Source organism: Mesoplodon bidens (assembly GCF_964165515.1).
Source record: "Mesoplodon bidens genome assembly, chromosome: 6".
Lineage (NCBI taxonomy): Eukaryota > Metazoa > Chordata > Mammalia > Artiodactyla > Ziphiidae > Mesoplodon > Mesoplodon bidens.
Window position 1 is genome coordinate 117,700,906 of NC_138162.1, and position 17,358 is coordinate 117,718,263.

General features: G+C 48.1%; 1 protein-coding gene across 1 annotated transcript in view; it reads right to left on the reverse strand.

Moving 5' to 3' along the window:
• PALLD (palladin, cytoskeletal associated protein) overlaps positions 1-17,358 on the reverse strand; it is a gene marked incomplete at its 5' end in the record, with an annotated part of 388,664 nt that overhangs the window by 325,921 nt on the left and 45,385 nt on the right. The window lies entirely within an intron of this gene.

Below are 17,358 nucleotides of genomic sequence, written 5' to 3' on the forward strand. Positions count from 1 at the left end.
AAATCCAAGAAAGAGGGGATACATGTATACGTATAGCTGATTCACTTTGCTGTACAGCAGAAACTAACACAATAATTGTAAAGCAATTATACACCAATAAAAATTAATTTAAAAAAAAGAAACTAGATTGTGTAGGCGAAGCATGTACTGAGACGTTGGATCCCAGTGAGTGTTGGGCCATGACGCCCCAACCTGAAAACCGGGTCGTGTGGGGTGGACATGTCACTGGGACAGTGCAGGGGGTGCTTCACGGGCGAGGGGAGGGCTGTGTCCACTGCCCCGGGATCTGCATCCAGCAGGAGGGGAGGCGAGTTCTCGGTGAGCAGGGCCTTCTTCCTGGTGCTTTATGTTTCACTATTTTCAGATCTCAAGAGCCTCTTGCCCAAGTGACCTCCTGTTTGTGTAAGCTGTTCTCCTGATCATGAATAAAATGTTCTAGTTTTTTTTGTGTGTGTGTATAGGAGGCTTTTAAACATTTTACTGTAAAATATACAAAACGAAAAATGGACATTATAACCACACATAACTGTCAGGTCAGCGGCATGAAATACATTCGCATTGTTGTGGAACCGCCACCACCATCCATTTCCAGAAATACTTTCATCTTCTAAAACTGAGACGCTGTAGCCATTTTACTAGGTCGCACACACCCAGAGACAGCACCCACTACCCTGCTTTCTGCCTCTATGAACTGACGCCCCCAGGGACCTCATATAAGTGGAATCAAACAGCATTTGTCCTTTGTGATGGACATTTCACTGAGTACAACGACCAAAAGATTCATCCGTGTTGCAGCGTGTGTCAGGGTCCAGTTCCTGTAAACCTAACCCTAACCCCAATCCTAGCACTAGCCCTAACCCTGGCACTAGTCTAACCCTAACCCTAACGCGAACCCTAACCCCAATCCTAGCCACTAGCCCTAACCCTAGTACTAGCTCTAACCCTAACCCTAACCCTAACCCTAGTACTAGCTCTAACCCTAACCCTAACCCTAGTACTAGCTCTAACCCTAACTCTAACCCTAACCCTAGCCCTAACCCTAACCCTGGCACTAGCCCTAACCCTAACCCTAACCCTAACCCTGACCCTAACCCTAGCCCTAGGGATCCTACTCCTTTGCATGTACTGACCACATCACGTCTGCCTCTTTACCTGCCTGTGGGCACTTGGGTTGCCTCCACCTTTTGGTTACTGTGAGTAAGGCTGCTCTGAAGACAGCTGTGCTGTATTGGAGGATTTATGAGGCGGTATAAATATGCAGTTACCTATTAATTCATTTACTCATTTTCTCTCTCAACAAATATTTTCCAAGTGCTTTGCTCACACTGGCACTGGTGGTGCTTATCCACGAATGTCCATGACTCCATCAGTGTTTGTGGTTTTCTCAAGAGGCAATAGAATTGTCCAGAACATATACTTCTCTCCAGGTGTACAATCCACAAAGGAAACTATAAGACCCTTTAGTCCAGCAATCCACTCGGTAAGCAATTTTTCAAGGCTGCTGTTGTATGTGGCACGAAATTTCCCTCAATCTTGCATTCTGCCGCACAAAACCAGACTTCTAAAAATGCTAACAATTGTCGATGCATAACAAGGAGAATAAAGAGAACAGAGTGACACATCTTGTCTAGTTGTCAAAGTCCTGGGTCTACGGAAAGTACCTTTCATTTCTGGAGTCAACTGGAATTCAAATGAAGTCAAGGATTGTCATTCAAATTTTTTCCTTAGATAGACCTTAAACTACTAACTGGTGGAGTCAACTGGAATTCAAATGAAGTCAAGGATTGTCATTCAAATTTTTTCCTTAGATAGACCTTAAACTACTAACTGGTTGAGACGTTATATCAATATTAACCTTGTGTTTATAGTAGCAAACCAACTGTTGAAGTGGGTGAACTCGCTTGATAACTGGGAGAGTACGCACAAATGTAGAGAAAAGACAAGTTCTCTTGTTACAGGATGAATCCAGGGAGAGTCTTCCGCTTGGAGTTCACAGGATTCCACGTGGAACAGAGAGATGCTGGGCTGGTGAGAGGAGAGCATGGGCCACAGGATGAGTGAGGCTGAGGAGAAGGCAGTGGTAAACGGCAGAGGAAGGGAAAGGTGAGGAGGGAGCAGGGAAGACGGGAGGGGGCAAGGCCACGGGGAGGGGAGTCCGGGCAAAGGTCTGAGGTCTCTGGGCCTCTTTCTTCAGACCAGAAGCCTGCCATTATTTTTAAAGAAGAGAGCCAAGACTATGCTCCAGAGAACCGCCACCAAGATGACAAAACGGAGCCAGGTAGAAAGCCTAAGTAACGCTCCAGAAGGCCTACGTTCTATTCACCTCCTTCTTGTCCATAAAATGGGATGGGAGGAAAGTTCTCCATCTTGAGGTATGTTGTTGGGAAAGGGCTGATCCATATTCAGGAATTAAGGAAAGTGTGAACCCAGGACATAGATGCATGTGCACAGCTGTGTTCCACAGTCTGACCTCAGGACCTTGGATGTTTAGTACTTCCATAGTATGACTGTAAAAAATATGTCCCGCTAGCCTTATTTGCTTTCCTTAATGGATAATGCTTCTGGTTTGGATCCTTGTGTGGAAGAAAGGATCTTTTGTCTCATAAAATGTTACAGATGCTGCTATGGTGATGCACTTTGATTGTATTCGTATCTCAGCAGATAAACATGGAAAAATGCAACTGGCAACTTAATCTACTATTTAAGATTAGGTCCACAGAGCATTTGGGGGTTTGTTTTTAAGGAACATGGGCACTTCTGTTATCCTGCTGTACTCAATTAAGCAGAATCCTCAGCCCTAACTGAAAGGTATTCCGCTGCCAGCTTAAAAAGACCACGGGGCCAAGTTTCAAAACCCACAAGGGAAAGAAAGCACGCTGCTTCTATGACAAAATTCTTAGGTGGCCAGAACGAGTTTGCATTTGTGGGAATCTTCTTCTGGGCTCAAAACAAAACCCACAAACATCTCAGCATTTACAAAGTCGGTATCCATTTGGTTGGAAACAAAACCCATCAGCTAACTAGAGAGACAGTGACTGAATGTTTTTTCCTACGGTAAACCATGTGACATATGGCATTAAAGCTCGGACCTTGCCCTCAGTAAGTAACCAGTGACTGCACCTGGAAGAGGTGTGGTGCAGCCCAGAGTCCCTGTCGAGCTGCAGCAATACACACTGCGGCAGGACAGAGCAGCGCGTGTGCCCGCCAGCGTCCCCAAACAGGTGCAAAGCCCAAGTGGGGGACAGACGCAGCGAACAGGGTGGGCGACGCCGGGCGGGATGAAATCAGGGCATTTCCTTTGGAGCGACAAGGACAAACCAGCCCCCAGTGCCTCCTCTCTGACTTCCTCTCAATTTGCCATTTCATGGATTTTCCTCTTCTGCCCCCCAAAAGCAACAAAGGGCGAGGTCCCTGCGCACAAATTTCCAGTGACCATCAGGCTGCCAGCTGCTGCCCAGGGCTCGGAACGAGGTGCCCGGTCTGTTCATTAAGTGATCAGGAGCATTCACTCTGTGTCATTTCAGTCGTTCTAGATCTTTCTAGAATCACAGAAGTTATCACTAGGATGGATTCGCACCCCAGCATTTAGAAATACCCACAAAGAAGAGGCAAGCACCACAGTGCTTTTCAGACGCCACAACGGGGACAAATGCCAGGGACTGCAGTGAGCGCCTACCCAGGCTGCTCTGGAAGCACAGCGTCAGCACTCGCTAATACTTTCCCTTCAGAAAAGTCCCCGAGAATTTACAGTCTGCAGATGAGATCATAGTGTGAAATGGTCAAGATCAGACACGAGGCGAAGGAGGGCAGGGATTGCTCACAGCAGCGCTCCTGGAACTGCAAAGCCTCCCGGCACCATGCGGCCGCTCACTGGTCCCTGGGCGTCAGGAACAATATTTGCCCGTTGCTATGTGGAGAAGGCGGCTGCTGGCTCCTGCACTCAGCCCGAGCCTGGCCTCTGCAGATAAGAGCCCTTACTGCTCCACTGAATGTGTCTGCTGATAAGATGCTCACCCAGGAAGGGGAAAGAGAGACTTTTCTTCTATGCCAAACCATGCAGCTGCTTTGGACATTTCTCTGCCACTGTCTGACTCCGAACAGCTGGTGCAAAAAGTAAGCCAAGGGATGACTTCTTCTTTTCTTTGTTTAATTAGACTTTGCCCTTTCAGGAATGCACAACTGAAAAGATCACACCTAAGTGCTTTCTTACAAAGGACACTATACCTGAAATATATTTAGAAGAATAATTCACCCACCCCAACTCTGAGAACCCATTAAAATATAATTAAATCAATCCATGGTATCTTTATATATGTGTGTGTATATATCTAAATATATACATTATCTATTTATTATTATTATTATTTAGTGGAGGTTTACATTAGGAAAATTTCCCCAAAGTTCAAGGGCAGCAGTTTGGACTTGACAGGTATACACACACACACACACCCATCCCCAAAACATGTGAGCACACATAATGCACACACATGCATGCAAGTTTGAGCAACACAGGACTAATGTAAAGCACATGCTAATTTAGGCAGGATTTTAAAAGTTCAAAGGCAGATGTTTTTCTTTTTGCATTTAGAGAAACATCCTACTATTTTTTCAACTTGTACTGAGTGTGAGTGCATTTTTGTGGGATTGTGTGAAGACTGTTTAGACCCTGAATTGAAGTTCATATAATGGACGGAGGCCCAGGAAAACAAGCGCGTTAGAAATTCTTCAACAAATAATCTTCGGTAATGATCTCTGCGTGCCAAATACTAAGAGGAAAATGGAATCAATTCTTTTTCCTAACAAGCAGGACGCTTTGTGGCCTCAGCTGTAAAATGCCTCAAAAAGATCATTCACTGCGATGTTATCTAAGCACCTCTAATTTGCTCTTTATCACTAGTGAAGTAAAGCACAATGGATTTTTTTGCTATATATTTGCTTATTGGTTATTAATAGAAATAAAAACTAATAAAATAATAGGTTCATAATAGATTAATAAACTTTCTCATAGAACCAGAAGGGACCGTGGTGCTTTAAGTTCTGCATTAGAATACTGAGGAATTTCAACTTTCATCCTGGGTATTTTTCAAAATTAAAATGGAAGAGTTTTCAGATAATTGAAAAGAATCTTCATGGACAACCCAAAAGGTGAAGTTTCTGGAATAAAAAAAAACTCTTGAGCTCAAACATATGAGGACTCAGTGAGGCTACTAAAATGTGGCTATTTCTAAAAAGGAACTACAGGGACAGTGACAGGGCAAGCGAGGAACTAATGCTCGTAGCTAGCAAGGAGGCTGTGGGCGTGGCTCCAGCGTTTTCCTGAGTTGCCTCCCCAGTTAGGACTTTTCCAAGGAACATTCTGGTGCATCCCCAGCCTCAGTACATTTGCTGACCTCTGGTGAGCCTGGCCAGTGCAAGCTGCGTGGAGACCCTTCATTCTGTGGGCACGAAAAACACACCCAAAATGAACCCAATGTTTCTATCAACATACAACTCTGTTAATAAGGGAGCTTTCCTACACTGTTGGTGGGAATGTAAGTTGGTGCAGCTACTATGGAGAACAGTACAGAGGTTCCTCAAAAAACTAAAAAACATATGATCCAGCAATCTCAATCCTGGACATATATCCGGACAAAACTCTAACTCGAAAAGACACAGGCACCCCAATGTTCATGGCAGCACTATTCACAATAGCCAGGACATGGAAGCCACCTGAATGTCCATCGACAGAGGAATGGATAAAGAAGACGTGGTACCTATATACAATGGGATATCACTCAGCGATAAAAAAGAATGAAATAATACCATTTGCAGCAACATGGCTGGACTTGGAGATTATCACATTAAGTGAAGTAAGTCAGAAAGAGAAAGACAAATATCATATGATATCACTTATATGTGGAATCTAAAATACAACACAAATCTTATCTACGAAACAGAAACAGACTCACTGACACGGAGAACAGACTTGTGGTTGCCAAGGGTGTGGATGGGGAGGGATGGCCTGGGAGTTTGGGGTTCACAGATGCAAGCTAGTATCTAGAGAATGGATAAGCAAGGTCCTACTGTAGCACACAGGGAACATATTCAGTGTCCTGTGATCAACCACAATGGAAAAGAATATGAAAAAGAACGTGTGTGTTGATATATGTGTAACTGACTCACTGTGCTGTACAGCAGAAATGAACACAACCTTGTAAACCAACTAGACGTCAATGTACAAAAATACGACTCGTGCTCAGCATGGCCCCTGCAACACCTGGTTGAGACTAGGGCTAGAAGGAAAGCTCCAGACTGCCATCCTCCTGTGCCCACAGAAAGAACCGTGTTTATTAAACAGAAAATATTTTCATGGATTCATGTGTCAATTCCACTTCCAAAATACAGGTACTTAGATTTGGTCATTATAGGTGTCTCCCTATAAAAACTGGGAAACTTTTACCCTTTATAGCAAAGTCTAAATCTAGAAAAGAGTATGAGCTGAAGTTGGTGTCTCTAATAATATATTACTTTTTAGTAACTGTTACTCTGGCACTCCCAGAGAAAGTTTTCTGTTGGATGATGGCCAAAGAGATTAGCTAAATGCCAGATCCTTTTTCTTACATTATCTCTGATCTATTTCACACTATTATAATCAAAATACCCCTTCTGTGTCCAGAATTTGGTCACAAGACAGGTCAAAAGTTCTATGGGTATTTCATGAAAGAAAAAAAAAAAGCACTCTACAAAGTAAACCACACTAATTCTGCAACACACACCAGCATTATTTGGCTACATTTAGAAGACAAAAGTTTCTCAAAGCTGTAAAATTTCATGCAGCATATAAACACACAGCAAGGAATCAGCTTTTCGATTATGGCAGCTTTTCCTTTCAATTCAAAACAGATCCTCTTTTATGAGTTCTTCCTTTTTTTTTTTTTTTCCACAGCAGGGTGACGGTGACAAGGTAAAATACATGATTCAGTAACAAAGTAGAAATGCTGTGAAACAACAGACTCTTGCATCCAGGAATGGTCTTTTCGGAGTGGAAACCTGACCGTGCACTTTCCTGCTTGAAGCCGTGGCTTCCTTGTCCTCCGGCTGACTGTGGAACTGGCTACCCGCCCCCTCCAGCCTCACCCTGTCCCTCTCTGGAGCTCGCCTGCTGCAGGCCAGTTGGACTGGTTTTGGAATGAATGCCCGGCATTCCTCCTCACCTCCGGCTTTCACACACGTGACTCCTGTGGCCTGAAGCTGAAACACCTGCCTTCCGTGCTTCTCTCCTTGACTCCTCTCCAGGCCCCCAGGTCTCAACCGGCGTGTGCACGGCCCCCTGGTCTATGCTGCCGGAGCCCTCAGGGTTTCCTTCTTGTATTGCACAGCACATGCGTCGTTACCTGTACGCGAAGCGCAGGTACGGGCTCTCAGTGTCCCCTGCCGCATCCTTAGAGCCTGTGACAACACCCAGCTGGTGCATGGTAAACCCTCAATGGGTATTTGTTTAAGGAACAAGAGTTTGGACAGGACTAGATGTTATGTTGGTGGCACTGGTCAGAAAAAAAACCCTAAAGGACCAGAGTTTTCTCCTGGGCAATAAAATATTGACTTTAGGGAAACACGTGGCTTCTTTGGGGAGCGAAGGTCATGAGAGTGAATCTGCTTTTGATCAGTCCAGAGCCCTAGGACTTAATTCTAATCTGGAGTGATTTTCTCTAAAAACACGGAGATGCAGACCTCCAGTTAGTACTTATGTAAATCCCCGCGGAATCGTGGAGAGATGTCATAGACAACGTTATCTAGCTTACTGTTCTCATTGTTTCCATTCCTGGGTTCAGCCCCCAAACTTCTAATTTCCTCCATGGATTTCTGTGGTTAGCCTTCATCAAGAACGTGACCAGCCGTTGTATATTCTCTCACAGGCCACATACAGATTATATCTTGTTGTGTCTCCGCAACGTGAGATTTCATCTTTTCTAACGAGCCCTTGAACAGCCAAGCACAGTGTTCCGCTATAGACTCCCCAGACCCCCACAAAGCAGACAGACGAATGAATAAAAAGCTGTTACATCTTTACAGAAAGAATTATAAGGAGACTGTTAAAATGCACAGTAGACAAGGTTTGACCAGGTCACCTCACTTGGGACACAGGTTGCATTGGCATCTACTGGCCTTATGGAATCTCACCTTCGTAAGAAACGCTGGCTCTGTTAGCTTTGGAACAGGAGGCCTGGGAATGCTCATTTGGTGTCTCGGTAGAAGCGCCCTGAATGCCTGGGAGTCACAACTGGAGACGTGAAGGGCGATGCCGCCCCCGGAAGGACCACACTCATCCTCCTGTCCTGCGAAAGCCACGCAAGCCCGCCTGCCAGGTGTGTCTGGAATTGCTGCCATAGGACGCAGACTGGAACTCAGAGCCCTGGCCAAGAGACTGGACCGCGGGAGCTGTCTCGATCCCGCGGAGGTCCTGGCTTGTGATTCCCTCACAGGAGGCAACCGTTCCCGCGTGTGATCTATAAACGGGGAGCCCGCGCATCCTCACAGCCATCTTAACTGAGGAAGAACAGGCTTTTCTCGCTAGGACTTCACGCCTTGAAATCTACAGTCGCTTGAAGGACGCACGTGCTAAAAAAACGACTAAACGTAAAGAAAAGCCGAGGGAGAAAATGAACCCACCGCCTTCTATTGGGGGAACCTGGGGGCTCTGAGCCTGCTCGCTTGCGATGAGGTGTGGCTTCCGTCACTGAGATGCGGGTGGACGTCGGCTGACGTCCCGGCGCCTCAGCCTGTGATCAGTGTGTCCCTCAGGACAGACGCCCCGCGGGACATGCAGCTTGTTTCCCAGCATGTGGCCCCCGTGGCTCCAGGGCTCCGAGCGCCTGTATGGCCACCTCGCAACGCTTGGCCCGGCTCCACACCTCGGGCTGAGCTGCAGGCTCTGCTGTCCTGAGTCCCAGGGATCTCGGCCTAAGTCACCAGTAGGAATCCGCCACCTCCCATCTGCACAGAAATCCTGGGCCCCGTTCCCGCCCGCTCACCGTGCGGCCCGCGTTACCCGCTGCCCCGCGTTACCCGCTGCCCCGCGTTACCCGCTGCCCCGCGCTCAGCAAGTCCCCCCCGGCTCGGCCTGCAGACACCACAGGGAGCGCTCCTCTCCCGGCCTCCACGGCCACGGCGGTCCCCACCCTCCCGCACGTCCTCTCGCTCGGCCCGTCCTCAGCCTCTCCCGACAGCGAAACTCAGGTCCCCTTCTGTCTCAGCACCCGCGCGTGGCTTCCCACGGAAACCAAACAAGAGCACCGGCTCCACGGGGGTCCGGCTCCCTCCCCGCCCCCCTCACCCCAGCCAGGACCCCCTCTCTACTGAGCCGTGCACCTCGGGACGTCCCCCCGGACCGCACGCACCACGTGAGGGCCCTGCATCCCGGCTCTGCTCAGCGGCCGGGCAGCATCCTTCTCTTCCTCAAGCGTTAGCGCCGTTTGAAATGATGCTCCTTTACTTATGCATTGCTTTGCGGACTCCGTCCTGCCGGAGGACAACTCCTTGAAGGCAGGAACTTGACCTGTCCCGTTCCTCACGACCCCCGGGTGCCCAGGACCCTGGCTTACCCTGCAGCCCCCCCTTAGTGACGATGAAGGAATGAAAGAATCTCAGCCATTTCTCATCTTCTCCGGCCTCTGGCTCCTACCTTGCGTGTTGCAGGTTCAGAGGTGATGCATTAAATCACCGAGCGCAGCGTCAGGAACGTAAAGCACCCGGAGCGAGGTTTGGTGTGTCTGTAGGAAGATGTCCTTCCCGCACTCAGCACGCACTGGGGGGCGACCTGGCACAGGAAGGGGTGCTTGGAGGTATGGCCTGAGTTCCTGTTTATGTTACTGTCTCTGTGACTCGGGAGCCCGCGTTCAGCTTCCCTAAGGCTTGGTTTCTTCATCTATAAAATAATAACCCGGGGCTTCCCCAGTGGTTGAGAGTCCGCCTGCCGATGCAGGGGACGTGGGTTCGTGCCCGGGTCCAGGAGGATCCCACATGCCACGGAGCGGCTGGGCCCGTGAGCCATGGCCGCTGGGCCTGCGCGTCCGGAGCCTGTGCTCCGCAATGGGAGAGGCCACAACAGTGAGAGGCCCGCGTACCACAAAAAAAAAAAAAAAAAGTAAAATAATAACCCGGCTGTTAGGAGGACAGAGCTTAGGTGATGTTGGTGAAGCGCTGAGCAGGCTTGGAAGTGAAATATCATGTGGGACAGTCTGTCGATCAGGATGGGAGGGGCTGAGGTCCATGGTCTTTCCACTGACTTTTCCCTTGAAATAGTCTGGAATCTCAAAAGAGACCCCGCTTCAGGTGGACTGGCGCACGCACGCGGGTGGCTGGATCTCCTGTCGGTCAAGGGGGGAAGCTTGGGGACCTCCGTGAAGAAGGAGGGGGGATCTGCAAGTGCTGAGTAGGGACGAGTTTTCAGTGACGGAGAGAGAAGCTTATGGAAACGTTTTGAACGCCCAAAAATTACTTTGGAAAATCGGTCACTTGTTCACCTGCCCTGACCCGGTGGCTCACTGTTCCCAAGCCCCTTCCCCAGCTTCCTCCTGGGGAAGCTCTGGGAGCCGGGGTCCCGCATCCCAGCTCCTCCGTGGCTGCACCCCGAGGCCCAGGGGACACAGGCCCGCAGGCCCGGGTCCGCAGATGCTGGACACAGATGCCCCCAGCTGCGTCCTCCTGCTCCCCCACGACAGCCGTCCTCGGCTCCTGCAGGTAACTCTGCTTCCCCAAGCAGACCAGTCAAGACAGTCTTAGTCCGACTGGGCGGCTGTAACAAAATACCACAGACTGGGAGGCTTATAGACAACGCACACTGATTCCCCACAGCTCTGGAGCTGGGACGTCCAAGACCAGGGTGCCGGCCTGGTCGGGTGCTGGGGAAGGCCCTCTTCCAGGCTGCAGATGCCGACTTCTCCTTGTGCCCTCACCACGTGAGGGGCGAGGAAGCTCTCGGGGGTGGTGGTGGGGGATGGCGTGGAGGCCCCGTTTCATAAGGGCACTAATCCCACCCAAGGGCTCTGCCTTCATGACCTCATCACCTCCACAGGCCCCACCTGCTCACAGCATCACCTCGCGCATTAGGTTTGCAGCATATGAATGGTGCGGAGACACAAACATTCAGATCACAGCCCTCTGTATATATTCGTCAGAGTTTTCTAGAGAAACAGAGCCAGTAGGCTATAACTATATCTATCTACCTATGCCTATACCTATCTATCCAGGCCCCACCTATCTATCTATCTATCTCTATATCTATCTATCTAAAGAGGAGATTTATTATGCAAAATGCTTTATGCAATTATGGATGCCGAGACATGCCACCATATGCCAACACCAGCCTGAGGACCACAAGCTCTGATGTCCAAGGATGGGAGAAGATGGACGTCCAGCTCAAGAGGAAAGACAGGGAGAGAGTCCATCCTTCCTTGGCCTTTCTGTTCCGTTCAGGCCTCAAGATTGGAGGTTGCCTCCCACCCTGGGGAGGGTGGGTTTTCCTTACTGAGCCTACGGATTCAGTGCTGGTCTCCTCTGGAAACGCCCTCAGGAGCCACACCCAGAAATGATGTTTTACCAGCTCTCTGGGCCTCCTTTAGCCCAGCCAGGTCGACACAAAAAATTAACCATCACAGCAAGCAACAGCCTAGTTGTGCTGTTATATGTGTGTAAGCGTCTTTCAACAGAATAAAAGCTTTGTCCATTTCTAGCTTGGATATCCAAATGGCGAATGTGCTTTCTGTGAAAAGGTATTTAAGGGTAAAACTCCCTGAGGATAGAATCGGGTCTCCCTTCCTCAAAGCTGACACACCTTGTCTTTACTACACACCTGGCACTTACTAGATGTTCAGTAAATGCTGACTGGATGAAGGTCTGAATGGTTCAGTGAGATTCTCCCTTGATCTCCCGATGGCTAGATCACAGAAACAGGTATCATGGCAACAGACACTCCTCGGGAAGGTACTATGACTGACTTAAACCATTTTAGTGTTTTTCATTTATTTTGATTACTCAGAATAATTTCTGTCCTGCTAATTGTACTCTCTGGCTTGCAGTGTAAGGAAAACCTTTCAGAGGAAGTTTCAAAAGAAATCTGTCTCTTTTGGATTTTGTGTGAATCTGATCCATTCAGGATCCCTCAACCATCCCGCTTCAAAGCAAGCTACACATCTCGTTGCTGGTCTTCGAAAGAATATTCTATGACCTGTTTCAGGTCACCTGTCTGGAAGTTACTGCATTGATAACCACACTCCTTCAAATTCCACCTGACATTATATTTTAAGGGCACCCTGTATCAGCCTCATTAAAATATATGTTGAAATCTGTAAAAGATGCCATTTAAAATTCATATAGACTCAACTACTTTTTTTTTCTTTTTTTTTTTTTTGCGGTACGTGGGCCTCTCACTGTTGTGGCCTCTCCCATTGCAGAGCACAGGCTCCGGACGCGCAGGCTCAGCGGCCATGGCTCACGGGCCCAGCCGCTCCGCGGCATGTGGGATCTTCCTGGACCGGGGCACGAACCCGTGTCCCCTGCATTGGCAGGCGGACTCTCAACCACTGCGCCACCAGGGAAGCCCCAGAAGGCCCATTTTTAAGAAATGGAAAATGCATGTGGACAGAAGAGGAAAATCCTTCACCTTCTTAGAAGTTCCCTTTTTTAAGAGGCACTCATCGGGCTTCCCTGGTGGCGCAGTGGTTGAGAGTCTGCCTGCTAATTCAGGGGACACGGGTTCGAGCCCTGGTCTGGGAGGATCCCACATGCCGCGGAGCAACTGGGCCCGTGAGCCACGACTACTGAGCCTGCGCGTCTGGAGCCTGTGCTCTGCAACAAGAGGCCGCGATAGTGAGAGGCCCACGCACCGTGATGAAGAGTGGCCCCCGCTTGCCACAACTAGAGAAAGCCCTCACACAGAAATGAAGACGCAACACAGCAAAAATAAATTAATTAATTAATAAAAACTCCTACCCCCAACATCTTAAAAAAAAAAAAAAAAAAAGAGGCACTCATCATATGAGCACAAGGTACGTGCTGGGAACTGTGCTAAAAGGCTGTAAGTGCTTTCTCTCTAATCTATAGGACTTGGGGACTTGCCTAGTGGTGCAGTGGTTAAGAATCCGCCTGCCAATGCAAGGGACACGGGTTCAAGCCCTGGTCTGGGAAGATCCCACATGCCGCAGAGCAACTAAGCTCGTGCGCCACAACTACTGAGCCTGTGCTCTAGAGCCTGTGAGCCACAACTGCTGAGCCTGCGCCTTAGGACCCACGTGCCACAATTACTGAAGCACACGTGCTTTGAGCCTGTGCTCCGCAACGAGAAACCACTTCAATGAGAAGCCTGCGCACCGCAACGAAGAGTAGCCCCCGCTTGCCACAACTAGAGAAAGCCCGTGCACAGCAGCGAAGACCCAACGCAGCCGAAAATTTTAAAAAATAATAAAATTTTTAAAATTACAGGACTGACCTTCACGTTGTTCTATCCACATTCCACAAAAGAGAAAATGAAGTTTGAGAGGATTAAATAACGTCTTGAGTCACACCCCGTTTTCATCTGGGATTGATCCTGTCTTTTCCAGTGGATCCCTACCTCTTAACGACTAGGCTGGACAAAGCTAAGCTTTGGAATACATGATTACTAAGGCGTCAAGACAGGTCACGGTAATGAATACAAGAGGGATGCAGTCAACGGCCTTGGAATGAACTGCATCTTGTTTCCAAATCCGTTACACTTTGCAGCTCTGCTCAGAAAACGAGCGGTGGGCCGGCCCCCTCGGGTGGTAATTGACCCCACGCTGGCTTCTCTGTGGGACAGAGAGCAGAGGTGGGGGATAATGGACCTGCTTATATCAAGTCCCTCCTGCTATTCCTCAGATCCAGACGTCTAAGCCATGTGGGCGGAGCCTGGCGGCGGATCTGGAACTAACCCAGGGAGAAGCGAGTCATCCCAGCAGGCGGCTCAGCGCTCGGGTCTGAATAAGGGGGCTCCAGCCCTGCGAGCATCCACCCACAGGCAGGTCCCGGCTTCCACCCCCTTAGCTGGGAAGGGCCGCAAGCCCGTGGGGCTTCTTCTTGGGACTCAACCTCCTGGAGCAGTTTTGGGTCCACTGTCTATGCTCTCTTCCTATATGACATATATCCATATATCCAGTGATATATACTCACTCAGCAATCCCTGCAGGTGTGCAGAACTTATTAGCAAGTTCAATTCACTGAAAAAAAAAACAATGGGGGCAATCCTCAATCACGGTGGCCTTCCATTTCACACACTTATCTTTCACATCTCATTAGAAGACTAGACTCCAGTGAAATAAACTAAATACCTTTATTATTTACATTTTCTGCCTGAGGATAAATGTATCTCATTGCAAATAATTTAAAAATTCTGAAACATATACAGAAAAATCATGCTACCCAGAGGCAGAAACTGTTTTCATTTTGATGTATTTTCTTCCACTTGGTGTCAATTATATTTCACTTGACTGAAATCATACGGCATGAATAGGTGATGCCGGTGATAGGTTTGTCCTTTAAATACTGGGTTGGCCAAAAAGTTCGTTCGGGTTTTTGTACTGCCTATGGAAAAACCCGAAAGAACTTTTTGGCCAATGCAATAGCACTGAGTTCTTGAGATAACCTGAGAGTTGATGATTTATTTTGAGAAGCTCAAGGATTAAATTCAGGTACTTTCTGAAACCAAGATAATCATTAGAAAAAACAGAAGAGCAAAATATGAAAAAATGTCTTTATGTATGGAATATTGAGGACTGTCAGATTGCTTCATAATACAAATCTTTAAAAAAATTAATTAAGGGCTTAGTCTTAAAGAGCTCACTCTATTTATACTCTTCTCACCCCATACACGTAGAAAAAGTTTTGCAGCAGAACTGTAATCACAGATCATCAAGGCTGCTTTACGGTTTGGTAATTAATAATGGTTCTTTTTATTTTAAAAACTTCTGAAGATACAGGTGTCACGCATTGCTATAAGGCTGAATGTCTGTGTGATAGTGCATCAGGGGACCCAGGGTCTCTGAGCGTTCTGCTGAGGGTTTATAACTCCACAATGTCTCCATGCTGAGCTGGGGACAGTACCTTTGCCGCATGTTGGTGGATTTCCGCGCTGACTGTAGAAAGCGAAAACCGAGTCAGCTCTCCTCACCACTCGGGCTTCCAGAAGCAACCCTCTCTTGGTACAGAGGAGAAACTCACACAAATAAAAGCAAGGAACACGGCATGACCCAGTAACCATTTTTCGAGTGTCAGATATTTCGTAAAGGACCGTGGCCAGATGGTTCCCGTCCCCTAAAATGGAGCCCGTTGGCCTCCTCTGCGAGCAGAAGGGTTTCTTGCATTGAACGGGGACCCTGAGATGGTGCACGTGTGTCAGGCCCTGTGCTGTGGTTGCCGGAACTCACAGGCAGACACGTTCAATGGATAGTTTTAAAAATCACCACGGTCATAGATACCAGAAGGAGCAATACCTGCAACAGAGAGTCCTCCCAGAATTTAGGGTTGCCTGGTTTAGCAAGTAAAGGTACAGGATGCCTCGCCCTTCCCAGAATGCCTTTCCCCTGAGTGGTAGTTGGTGGGGAGGAGGGGCCATTCCAGGCAGAGGGAAATGCGCATTCCGGCCCCGCCCCCCTGCCCCCCCCACCCTCCCCCCACCTCTCTGGAAGCAGCTTTGGGCACTGAGGGATCTAAGTTAGATATAAGAAAACAAAAACCCAAAGCAAAGGCAGGCCAGGTGGAAACAGTTGAGTAAATTACCTAGTGATTTTTTTTTTTTTTTTTTTTTTTGCTGTACGCGGGCCTCTCACTGCTGTGGCCTCTCCCGTTGCGGAGCCCAGGCTCCGAACACGCAGGCTCAGCGGCCATGGCTCACGAGCCCAGCCGCTCCACGGCACATGGGATCCTCCCGGACCGGGGCACAAACCCGTGTTCCCTGCATCGGCAGGCGGACTCTCAACCACTGCGCCACCAGGGAAGCCCTACCTAGTGATTTTTAAAAAAATTTTTATTGGAGTATAGTTGACTTACAATGTTGTGTTAGTTTCTGCTGTACAGCAAAGTCTATCAGTTATACATAAACATATCTCCACTCTTTTAGATTCTTTTCCCATATAGGCCATTACAGAGTATTGAGTATTGAGAGTATTGAGTAGAGTCCCCTGTGCTGTAGAGTAGGTTATCTTATTGTTATCTATTTTATATACAGTAGTGTGTATATGTCAGTCCCAATCTCCCAGTTTATCCCTCCCCCACTTTCCTGCCTGGTAACCATAAGATTGTTTTCTATATCTGTGAGTCTACTTCTGTTTTGTAAATGAGTTTGTTCGCATCATTTTTTAAGATTCCACACATTTTTAAGAAGCGTAGATGGAGATTCATCGCACAGACTTAGTCTGATGGACCCCAGTCCTTTTTCCTGACAGCTACAGTCAGGGCTCTGCTGCAGGCGGACATAGTCCTCGTTCTTTAGTGCCAAGCCAAGCACAGAAATATTCCCCCAAGTAATCCGCTTTCCTTACTCCACTGACCACAGACATGTTCTTTATCAGTCCAACGGAACATCTGCATATTCTCCTTTTTAAAATTAATTTATATATGTATTTATTTTTGGCTGAGTTGGGTCTTTGTTGCTGTGCACGGGCTTTCTCTAGTTGCAGCGAATGGGGGCTACTCTTCGTTGTGGTGCACGGGCTTCTCATTGCAGTGGCTTCTCTTGTTGCAGAGCACAGGCTCTAGGCGCGTGGGCTTCAGTAGTTGTGGCACACAGGTTCAGTAGTTGTGCCTCACGGGCTTCAGTAGTTGTGGCGCGCAGGCTTAGTTACTCCGTGGCATGTGGGATCTTCCTGGACCAGGCCTTGAACCCATGTCCCCCTGCACTGGCAGGCGGATTCTTAGCCACTGTGCCACCAGGGAAGTGCCCTGAATATTTGCATTTTCAATATCTTCAATGGTTGCATCACTGGCATTAATGACTCCTGTAAGGGATTACCTTCTGCTGGAGTTGGTAACTCTACTGGCTTTAACTTTATCCGTCTCTACCTCTTGTGGGTTTTCCCAGGAGCCTAGGAGGCTTTCTCTTTCCAGACTGATCTGCCTTCCTCACAGCCGCTCAAGTCCCTTCATGGCTGTGCTTCCTCCTTTGATCATATTTGGAGGCAGGAAAGGGTAGGCTCTCAGTTACACTGGTCTCAATTCCAAACTCCTCACTTACAGGCTGGGTAATTGTGGGTGACTACCTATACCTCTGAGATTTAGTTTTCACATCTTTAAAATGGCATTATGCTAAGTGAAATAAGTCAGACAGAGAAAGGCAAATTCCGTATGGTATCACTCAAATGTGGAATCTAA